Source organism: Mesocricetus auratus, unplaced genomic scaffold (genome assembly GCF_017639785.1).
Source record: "Mesocricetus auratus isolate SY011 unplaced genomic scaffold, BCM_Maur_2.0 Super-Scaffold_100014, whole genome shotgun sequence".
Classification (NCBI taxonomy): Eukaryota; Metazoa; Chordata; class Mammalia; order Rodentia; family Cricetidae; genus Mesocricetus; species Mesocricetus auratus.
Genome location: NW_024429197.1, coordinates 7,788,747 through 7,800,009, shown reverse-complemented (window position 1 = coordinate 7,800,009; position 11,263 = coordinate 7,788,747). Strand labels below are relative to the sequence as shown.

Below are 11,263 nucleotides of genomic sequence, written 5' to 3'. Positions count from 1 at the left end.
GGTTCAAACCTGAGCTGGGACACACGCGCTTTTGTGTCCGAAGAAGCCACTTCACCTGTCTGGGCTATGGAGTCCTGCCAACGCCAGTCCTTGCTAGGTTGCACAAGATAGAAACAGAAGAGGGGCACTTGTGACTGGTGCAAAGAGTTCCCTGATCTTTACAGGGGTAGAAAGTGACCCGAGTCTCGGAGTGCTTCTAGTCCAACAACAACCCATTAGGAATCTCAAGAGGATGGCTGGGTATGAGGGTATCCAAGTGCTGGCGCTCCCCACGCTCACAAAGACCAAGGCCTAGAAGCACTATTTTTGGAAACACAATTTTGCAGTCCCATTACACCCGAGTAATAGCAGTCCTTGCAAGGCTCTGATTGGGTCCCCTGCAAACACATGACTTAGTAGCAAGCTCTCCCATTGGGCAGAACCCATACAGTCCCGCCTCTCTTTAACACTTTAACCCAATAAACTGAGGCAGCTCCGTGGGTCGCCTTGGAGACAGCTGTCCTGCCAGGTTGAAAGAGGCCGTTTTTCCATAACTTCCAGGATTGGGGGCAGTTAACGGTTTGACCAGATTCTCTTCCTTTAGCTCCACTTCTTCGGGGTCATTCGACTCGTAGATTGACTCGGCTCCTCCTTCACACCCGTGTTTAGGTGGCTGTGGCCAGCGAGGTGTCACCCAAAGCCCTGGAACAGAAATCAGGTGTCAGGCAGCGTGAGCCACCACTGAAGCAAGGCGGGAAGAATGACTAAAAGCCTAGCCGGGATTTAAGGACGGCGACCATGGCGGCAGCATCAGAGGATACAGAATGCGCCTGGAGAAAGACCGTTGCAAGTTACAAAGTTGATAGTAAGCTATGATGCTCCTAAGCAGGTAGAGCCACCCGTAGCCACCACCGAGTCGTGGCGAGGCACACGGCCCTCCCAAGAGCTTTCCCAGTAGGCCGAGGAGCATCCTGCGCAGGAGCACAGGTCTTGGGGTGGACACTCATGGTTTCAAATGCCCGTTCTTACACTTCCAAGCTCTGGGCTTCGCCCCACCTACCTCGCGCAGTCGCTCTGAGCTTTATACCGGCTGATGAGAGCAGCTCAGAACTCTGTGTCTAGGAAGGAAGGTTACTTTCCCTTCTCCACCGGACCAGCCCAGACCCCCAGGTCAATCCAGGTCACTCCTCATTTTCCCGAGTGACCCGCATTTCACTCAGAATAGTGAGGGGAGAAGATGGAGTTCTCCCAGGCCCTTCCAGTCTCGTTGGGTTCTCTGGGTAGCAGTGGAGGATGAAGGGCTCACCTGAACCCTGGGGCAGGCGCTCCTTCTTGCCCAGACATCTCCTGGGGTGATCATGCTGCCGGTATTGTGTTCCTGGCCTGTATGCTGGCCCTGCCCTGGGCTGACCCGCTCTGCGTGAGATAGACCCATTCCTTTAGTGGGAAGCTGATCATGGTCACCTGTCACTGGGAGGTAACCAGTAGCCAACCATCACAACACAAAGGTTTCCAGCCACTGAACTTGCAATGTTTCCCAACTTTCCCCCTAGGGATCTCAGAAGCAATCGTCTATATTCTCTTGGCAACTCATGTCTGCTGTGTCCCTCCTAGTTTTGAGAATCACCGTCTACTCGTCTATGAGAGCCTCAGCAAGAAGAGGATCGCTCTGCCATTTCCACCTCTCATCCCAGGCTGGCTCTTCCCAGGACCAGATCTGTGTCTGATTCACCTCTGTGTTCCCAGAATTGAGTACCTGTTAAGTGCTGTTTACCTGTTTTGTATCTGAAGAGTGGATGTATGTGGGGCGCATCTCATTCACTGGGTCCTAGGCCCTAGGATGTTCTCATCCTAACAGGAAACTGATTTGGCCTAGGGTGTTGGCACCATTGCCTTCTTGGTTTCTTAGTGTAGTGCCTGGAAATTCATGTGTTCTCCCCAGCAAAGTTTTCAAGAGTTTGTGGGTAGTTTTCTGGTGGGAAGGTCACCACCAGTCTCTGTCAGAATTCAATGGGGCTGTGAGAAGAGAAAGATGGGGATGGGGGGCTCCCAGAGGCGTTTGGCAGACCTCTGGGCCTTGTATCTTCCGGTAGCACACACTTGCTGTCCTTTCTGGCATGGAAGGAGTGCTCCCCTTGAGGGGCTTCTATCACTATTCAGTCTTTTGGAAAGTCCTATACCCTATACCCCAGCACACAAACAGTGCCTTGTCTGTCCGTGAGCGCTCTTGAAGGGCATTCTCTGCTTTCACACAGCTCTGGATCTTTTCAAGGCTCCTGTAGAAGCCCAGTGGAGATTGGGGCCAGGGCCCAGGGCCTGGTACATGCAAGGCAAGCTCTCCACCTCTTCAGAGCCAGCCCTTTCCTGAGTTCAATTCAGCCCTATTTCTCCCCTAGCCTTCTTCTCAAGGGCTTCCTGCATGCTTCCTTGTTCTTTAGGCCTCTGCTTTCTGGTCTTGAGGACCTACTTCCTGCTAGACCACAGCCTCTGCTGAGAGAGCGCCCCTGATTGATGCTGCTTCACCACATTGCTGGGATGACCCTGATTTTCAAGGCATTTCTGAGGTTCTTTACCTGACAGGGTTACTGATGGGTTGCAGCCTCCAGAAAAATGGGCACCACACCTGTCCCCACTCCATTCTATTCCTGTCACCTAGCACAGGGCGTGCACACCATAGGTGCTAAATAAACGTCCCAGGAACACCAACACAGTCTTGTTTTCACAAGACTGGAGCGGCCGCAGCTGAAGCAGTTTCTTTGATGCCTTTTTCCAATGGGCATGCAGCATTCACCAGGCGGTCTTGTTTGCATAAGTGGTATAGGATGGCCATTCTGAGGCTCGAAGGGAGCACTTCATCCTCTGACTCTTGAGAGTAAGGATCCTGGCTCCTCCTCAGACCTTGAACAGGAGTTGAGATGTGTATACTCTGAACCCAGGCAGAGAGAGTTAGAGTGTCACAGAAATTCCATTGCCCTGAGCATGTTGATCTTGTGCCCAAGCTTTCCTCGTCTCTACCACAGGGATAATGATATTCCGTATTTCCCAGGCCACTTTGGGGACTTTTTGGAAAACCCCTGTTTTCGTACTCTAAAGCAGAGCACAGAGTGAGTGGCTGTTATTAATCACCAAGTGATTCTATAATATATCCAAAATTTAGGGGCCTTCAATTTTTTCAGTTTCTTTGCTCTCTTATTTAACCAGCCCAAGTAGTCACACGAGGTCATTTCCAACCTATGGATGCTGAGTATTAGTTGGAAGAACTTGTCTGACCCCCAATCTCTGGAGCATATGGGGTACATCTTAGTTTCAGCAAATTAACTATAGTTACATGCAGGTCTTGGGTCTTGGAATTTTCTCATTCATAGAGCAAGCCCCAAGTACCACATATAGCCAGAAGCCTGCATGGAAAATTCATAATGCCCCTCACCTGACCCATGAGAACGAAAGGGTAAAAACTCAGATTTGCTGAGTATCTCCCGTAACCCTCAGCATCCTGCACATATTGCCCTTCAGTGAGTCTTCATGTCAATCCAAAGTACCCAGGAACCCACAGAGAAGACTGTGACTTAAAAATCATAGGTCTAGCCCACAGCTTGTTGGCTCTCCCTGACAATATGCGGGAAGTCTGCGAATGTCTGCACGTTTGTTAAAGAAAGCTCGGGGATGTTCTTTGTGGTAATGGGACAGTTCTGTATCTTGATTGAAGTGACGATTATACAGTACAATAAAATCTCACAGAAGCAGTGCCTGTGAGCACGCAGGCTGTGCTGAGGAACAACTTGTGGACTCTAAAAGGTTTCTCGTTCATAGAATGTACCAGTGCCAACTTCTGCCTGAGAGTACTGTGGTTGCATTAGATGTTGCTATTGAGGGAAGCCGGGGAAGGGCCCATGGGAACCCTCCAAACTATCTCTGCAAATTCTTGTGAGTCTTAAACTAGAATAAAAATTAAAATATTATTTAAAAAATACAAGCATTAAGAAAGGGTTGGGGTGGGGGCTGGAGACTTCCAGAGGACCTGAGTTCCTTCCCCAGCACCCACATCAGGCAGCTTACAACTCCATGAAATTCTGGCGCTCATGAGTCTGACGTCCTCTGTGGCCGAACTGTACCCAGGTACAACGCTTACCCCCACATACACACATGCACATAATTTCAAAAAAATTTAAAGGGCTACATGTGCAAGTTGAGGGTACCAACAAACTGGATTTCATGGGGTCTGCAGCCTCCTGGGTCTCCATCCTCCCTCTCTGCTCAACAGGTCACAGTCTCTTGAATTCTTTGGATCAAGAGACCTAGAGATTCAGGAAGAGGTGATTCTGTCCTGGTAACCCACCTATACTCCAGCTGTCCAGTGAATGTGACTGACAGTCAAGATCATCACTAAGGCACACACTGATTGGTCTGACCCAGTGATGTACCAGATGTCCCAGACAAGCTAGTAGTGAGACTAGCTTATCTCAGCTCTTTTGGGCCAGCCAAAGTGATTTTGAAACTATCTTTCCAACAAGAGAATCAGCCGGTGTTATACCACACATTTTCATTTTGCCAAATAGCACAGCACTTCCCCATTATCACAGCAGAAAGAAGGTTGGATCTTCCCAAGGGGCCATGGGCCACCTGTTAGGAGAGCGGGCATAGGCACTTGGCAGATTCTAGCTGTCACTGGCAAGGCAACGTGCCCGTGCCAGCCACATGGGCGATCCGAGATGGTAGGCCTGGGTGACCCACCCACACTGGTTCTACCGCACCTTGAGTAGGTCAGCCCCATGTTAGGGGCTTTGTTTACTGAGGAAAGAAGGGGGGCAGGCGTTGAGCTAGAAGGCCTTCAAGGGTCACAGGGGAAAAGGTTCAGTTACAGTTCAGACTAGTCTTTAATTTTTAGTTGTCTAAAAAGAACAAAAGCAACCACAAATTTCATTTCTCATCAGATACTATTGTGAATAAGTCTGCATTTAAAAAACAGGGATGTGGGGCTTGGCAGCTAAGAGCACTGGCTGCTCTCCCAGAGCCTAGGTTTAGTCACCAGCACCCATGCGGAGGCTCACAGTGGTCTGTAACTACTGCCCTAGGACATCCTATGCCGCCTTCTGGCCTCCATTGGGCATTGTATGCACATAGTGCATAGACATATATGTAGCGAAAATACTTATGCACATAAAATCTAAAACAGGAATTGTTTTAGATGTTCAGAAAATTAGAATTAGCAATCTCAAAATCGAAGTTTTGTAAGTCATTAAAATCAAAAAGCCTTCCAAAATGGAGGCTACTGGTGCCTTTGGTTATGAGGACTCTGGCTCTTGGGGTCAGGAGCAAATGTGGATTCCAAATACGGAGAGCCTTGAGGGTTCTGTCTACCAGGGAGGGAGGCTGCAGGCCCCGGGGGCTCCTGGAGAGCTATCTGCCCATTGCCAGGGTTGTGCTAGAAGTCATCATCAGATCAGCTAAAAGTACACGAAACAGTGACTCAAAGTTTAAACAAGAAGCAGTTTTTATAGAGCTCCTGTCTGCAGGTCAGAGACTGGGCAGGCCTCTGGGCCAGCTCTGTAGTGACCCCTGGAAGTCTGCAGGCTCTTGGGTCCTCCCCACCCCACCCCAACACTGTAAGTCTGGGGGGGGGCCCAAGTTGGCATCTCCGGCAGCTATTGTGTAGAATGGCTGCCTTCAGCTCCAACACTGCTCTCCCAGGCACATGCCAGAGAGAGAAAGGGGGTGGGAAGGGAGGAAGAGGCGGGGGAGAGAGAGAAGAGAGATGAAATAGAAAGGAGGGGGAGAGAGGAAAGGGGGAAAGAGGAGAGAGAAAGGAGGAGACAGAGACAGAGACAGAGAGAGACAGGAGAGAGCATTCTTCCCACATACAACAAAACCTCAGTCTGGGATGCTTGCCCTCAGTAACTGGTACCAGAGGAAGGTTGTTCTCCACATGACTTAAGCTGGCTTTCCCATCTAGCTCTTGGAGAGAGCACAGCCAAGCATAAGCAGGACATGCACTTCTTTGGGCAGCAGGACATTCTCCTGCCCATGTCATTGTTTCTCTTCATTGGAAGACAGTGAGGGGATAACACATTGCCCCTCATGTTGTGGCAGGTTCTACAGATGAGTACCAAGTTCATGTTTTTCTTTCTTGGGTACATAGGTAAACTACATTTCCCAGATTGCCTTGCAGTTAGTTAGACATGGCCAACCAGTGGAATATGGGTGGTAGTGAAATGTTGTCACCCAGCTGTCTAGAAGTGTTTCAAAGACAAGGGGCTACAATGTTTTTCTGTAAACATTTTGTTTTATTTATCATTGCTTTTATTTTTAACCCAGGGCCTCGCACATGCTGGGCAAGTCTATGGAGTTAAATTCCCAGCACTCTTTTGGGTTTTGTAGCCTCATCTTTGCTCCGTCATCTTTTTCCTTTTTTGCAGTTTGATCCTTGCCCGCTCTTCACTGTCCCTCCTTCCTCTCCTCCCCGTCTCCTCTTTCTCCTTCTTCTTCCCTTCACACACCCCTCTCCATAACACTTTCACTTTTTAACAATGTAAAATCCTTTCTATTGGTTTGTTTGTTTGTTTGTTTCAAGACAGAGTTTCTCTGTATAATCCCGGCTGTTCTGGAACTAGCTCTCTAGAGGAGGCTGGCTTCGAACTCACATAGATCCACCTGCCTCTGCCTTCAGAGTGCCGGGATCAAAGGCATGTGCTATCACTGCAAGTCATTTTTATTTAACATTTTTATTTAACATCCATAAACATAGGCCGGGCATTGGTGGCGCATGCCTTTAATCCCAGCACTCGGGAGGCAGAGGCAGGCGGATCTCTGTGAGTTCGAGGCCAGGCTGGACCGACAGCCTCCAAAACAGAGAAACCCTGTCTCGTAAAACCAAAAAAAAAATCCATAAACATAAAAAGGGACCCAGTTACTAGCTGGATTTGCCACTTGGTATAGTAACGAGACCATTCAAGTTCCAGCCTCAACGATGCTCTCTCAGGGTCCAAGATAGGTAATAGACAGCAGGTTGGTAGGGTTTTTCTAAAAGGAGTCTGAGGGTGAGTCTGAGGGGAAATAATTCGGCTCACACACGCTTCCTCTCATGGCTTTTTATTTTTCAAAATGGAAGCTTCCCAAAAAGGTTGTCTCAAAAGCTCTCTTTAAGATTTCTCTCTTAAAGCTCTCCCCTCAAAAGTTCTCTCTCTAAAAGCATCCCCCTAAGATCTAAAAGTTCCTTCTAAAAATTCTCTCAAGGTTCCTATAAAAAGTCTCCAAATGTTCCTTCTTCTAAAAGTTCTCCTGAGGTCTCTCATCCCACAAGGGTTTCTAGTTTTTATACCCAAGGCACTTGTAACAACTCTCTGACAATAGGGCGTGCATATCTCTCAGAGCCAGGGAGGCCGTAGGATCTTGAGAAAAGCAGGTGCCTAATGTCTCTCCCCTGGACATGACTTGCAAACTGTCCTGGCAAACTTAAGTCTCAGGAGAGATGTGACTTTGTAGAATGTGCTGTTACCTGATTAAAGGGGGACTTCCCAGTGCTGTATCAAAAGGAAAAACTAAGGCTATGTGGTGTTAGATCCTGAGGCTGCAGCTCTTACTGCTGGTGAGAATTTCCTTTGTGTGTGGGGGATGGGGGGTGGGTGGGGTGGGTGGGGGGTATTTGAGAATACAAAGCACTCAGTATATATTCTATATACAGCCAAACCCATAGTAACAAATATTCTGGAGTTGGTACCTAGAATATTGATTGCTACTTCTGTAATAAATGATAAAGACTTCCAACAGTGTAGTTTGCAAACCCTGCTCTGGACCTATGCCAGGAGCCACATGTTTGGGATGAAAACTAAACTTTTATAATTTAGTTTTTTTTTAATTTTAGTAAAATGTACAAATACAAATGTTACCATTTTAATCATTTCTTATTTGTCTGTGCTAAGTATACCCTGAATTCCTTATCTGCCTGCCTGTGCCTCCTGGGTGCATTTGGATTAGAGGCTTGTACCACGGCAGGGAAAGCTGGAAGTCTGCATGCATCAGGAACGCCCTTCTCCTCCAGCCCAGCCCCGATGACCACTGCTTTACTCACTGTTGATGGAGCTGACAGTGGCTGTCATACAAATGCAATCATAACTCTTGTATTCAACTTAACTCAGGTTGCGGGATGCTGCAGAGGCTCATCCACAGTCTAGCAGGTATCAGAACTTTTGCCCTTAATGAAGAAGGCTGGCTAGAAGTTAATTGTGTGCATTTCTCCATTTGGGTTGTTACAGTGGTCTCTGTGTTAGGAACGGTGATTCTGTGACTGGGAGGCAAGTATCTATTCAACACTCTGCTTTCAATTTCTTGGCTCACATATGTCGAAATAGTAGTAGTAGCTGTTGTCATTGTGTGTGTGTGTGTGTGTGTGTGTGTGTGTGTGTGTGTGTGTGCACTTGGAGGTCAGAGATCAACCTGAGCTGTCATTCTTCAGGTACAACCCAGCTTGTTTGTTGAGACAGAGTCTCTCACTGACCTGGACCTCATCAAGTAGGCTAGCCCAGCTGGCCTACAAGTCCCAGGGAACTGGCCTGTCTCCAACACTCTACAGTTTGGTTATAAACACGTACCATCATGCCTTATCTTTCCACGTGGCTTCAGGGATTGCACTTGGGTCCTCATGCATGCCCAGCAAGCACTTTACCAACCAAGCTGTCTTCCCTCAGCCCCATCAGTGGAATAACTTTTATAGCTTTCAGTCTCAAGGCATTTCGAGTTTATTTGTTACAGTGGGAGTATTGACAAGCCTGTTGAAGCTGCGTTATCTGGACTGCCTCACAGGGGAGAGGTAAGGATGTGAGAGAGAAGCCCTTCTAGCTGGGAAGTCCTTTCTATCTAACTCAGAGGCTCTATGATGTAGTATAGTCCAAACTCTCCACAAATGCTCACGTGGTACCCTTCTCTAGTCTCAGGATACACATGCAGGTGGCATTTCCACCATCAACTCTCTGTCTTCCCATTCTTGGTGGCGGGTGGGTGTGCACATGCCCATGTAGGCATTCAATGAGCAAACTTTAGATCACATCCACAGCATGAGAGAGGCCTCCAGGACCCACTCAAGGGACAGGTCCATCAAAACTCAGTATAGAAAGCCTGCCTAGGGCCAGGCTCAGGCCCAGGGATGATGTCTGAGCCCACCATCCCTCCCCACCTATACTGAATCTCAGGGTAGGGCCAGGGGACCAGCTCTAGATCCAGTGCTCATTGGGGAGGCAGTAAGCATCAGGGCAGCCTCCACAGCCTTTTCAGAACATGGGTTCCTCTGGCCTTCTTCAGGCAAGTGTGCTCACACAGCCTCCGGCGACCTAACTAGTGACTCCCGGAGCAGTGTACTTCGCATTCTAGTGTCCAGAGGGTTCTGAGACCTCCCCCAAGGAGGCAGCCCCATAGCTAGTCACTGTTAATATGGTCACTGCCGCATTAGAGGAACTTCACACAAGGAAGAGTGACTTGTCCAAGGTGGGGTACAAAACTCAGTGTGGCTCCAGAATTGGGCAAGCCTGTTCTCCTGCCCAGCAGGTCCCTCCAGGTTATAACAGGATGAGAAGGGAGATCTAAGGGAAAGGGAGGCTTTGCCACCGACAGTCCCGAATCCCAGCCCTGGATTCTTCATTGTGCTGTGTCACCTGTGTCAAGCTACCCAGCCTCTCTAGGACTGTTTCCTGATCCGTGGGGTGAAGATTGCAACTATCAATAGTGAGACCTCACTGGCTGTTGTAAGAATTAAGTGAGATGATTAGGTGAATACAGTAGGCACACAGTAAATGCTTGTCTCTAGTCAAGCATGAGTCAGTTCATTCAGTCAGAGAGTTCACGGATTTGCACTATGTATCTAGGCTTTTTCTTATTTATTGGTCTTGTGAACAGGAGCCGGCACAGGGCTAGGAAAAACACTTTAGGAGCACTGAGCCTGAGTTCCGGTTCTATCACTAGGGGTTGTGGGTACACACATAAACACAAGCAAAACATCTTGAACACATAAAATATTTCATGGGTGCCCAGCATGATGTAATACACCTTTAATCCCAGCACTCAGGGGGCAGAGGCAGGAGGATCTCTATGAGTCCAAGGCCAGCCTGGTTTACATATGGAGTTCCAGGCTAGTCGAGGTTACATAGTGAGACCATGTCTTCAAAACCCAATTTTATGTGGTCTGGTGATACATGCCTGTGATTCCAGCTACTCTGGAGGCTGAGGCAGGAGGATATTGTTATTCAAGGCCTGCATGGGCTACAGAATGAGTTCAGTCTAGATTGGGTAACTTAGTGAAATCTTGTTGTGAAAGAAAAAAGAGGAAGGGAAGGAGGGAGGGAGGAAAAAGAAATAGAGAAAAGATTGTCATTGCTCCAGGGTAGCCTTCTTGCCAAGTATGTGTGAGGTCTAGGCCTCCATCACCAGAGGTGTAATAAAATAAAATTAAAATGCACACACGTACATCATTTGTCCCTAAATGTCTGCTTGGGGAAAACTGTGTATAAATGTGAGTGACTGCACATACAGAGGCATGAAGATGGAGTTTCTGTCCCTCCAGGTCCTGCTGCTCTTTAGTCACAAATAAACACACAGAGGCTTGTATTAATTATCAACTGCTTGACTGATGGCTCAGGCTTCTTATTGGCTAGCTCTCTCTTAATTATTAACCCATTTCTATTAAACTATGTATTGCCACGAGGCTGTGGCTTACTGCTAATGCTCCAGCATTTTACTCCTTTGGTGGCTACATGGCATCTCTCTGGCAGCTCCTCTCTGCCTTCCTCTTCCCAGCAATCTCCTAGTCTAGTAGCCCCGTCTTTACTTCCTGACTGGCTACTGGCCAATCAGCATTTATTCATCAACCAATGAGAGAAGCATATGTTCACAGCATACAGAAGGACATCCCCCAAACAAGCTCAACCATTGTGAATGAACGGAGCCCCGCCCACTTCCCTGGCAGGTGGCTTTTGCCAACGTGCACAGAGCTACTCGGGCCAGCTGGGAAAGACCGAGGATCCTTACTACATTGTCATCCAAAAGTCTGAAACACTAGGTATCTGAGGGGTAGGGGGACAGGGGCTGGGAAAAGCCCAGCCATGCAAGCCAGGGAAATAGGAAGTTACTAACAAGTGGGAGCAGAGTCAGGGCTCCCCAGTTAGGGAGCTGTGATAGGGTCCCCCAGCGAGAGAGCCATCTAAAAGAACATCAAGAGGAGGCCCAGCTGTGGCTGTTTCTTGAGGCCTGCCCACTGTCCACTCTGCTCTGTCTGTGTAATCCCTTTGTCTCTGCAGACAGC

General features: G+C 48.4%; 1 long non-coding RNA gene across 2 annotated transcripts; it reads left to right on the top strand.

The window, feature by feature from the left end:
• The first annotated feature begins 468 nt into the window (after positions 1 to 468).
• On the top strand, positions 469 to 1,750 carry LOC121144083. 2 transcript variants are annotated; one of them, XR_005881409.1, is made up of 3 exons: positions 469 to 558; positions 649 to 844; positions 1,533 to 1,750. It is a non-coding gene; the product is annotated as an uncharacterized LOC121144083 (long non-coding RNA). The 2 variants fall into 2 exon arrangements; XR_005881408.1 differs by lacking the exon at positions 469 to 558 and having other exon boundaries at positions 565 to 844.
• Positions 1,751 to 11,263: the final 9,513 nt, after the last annotated feature.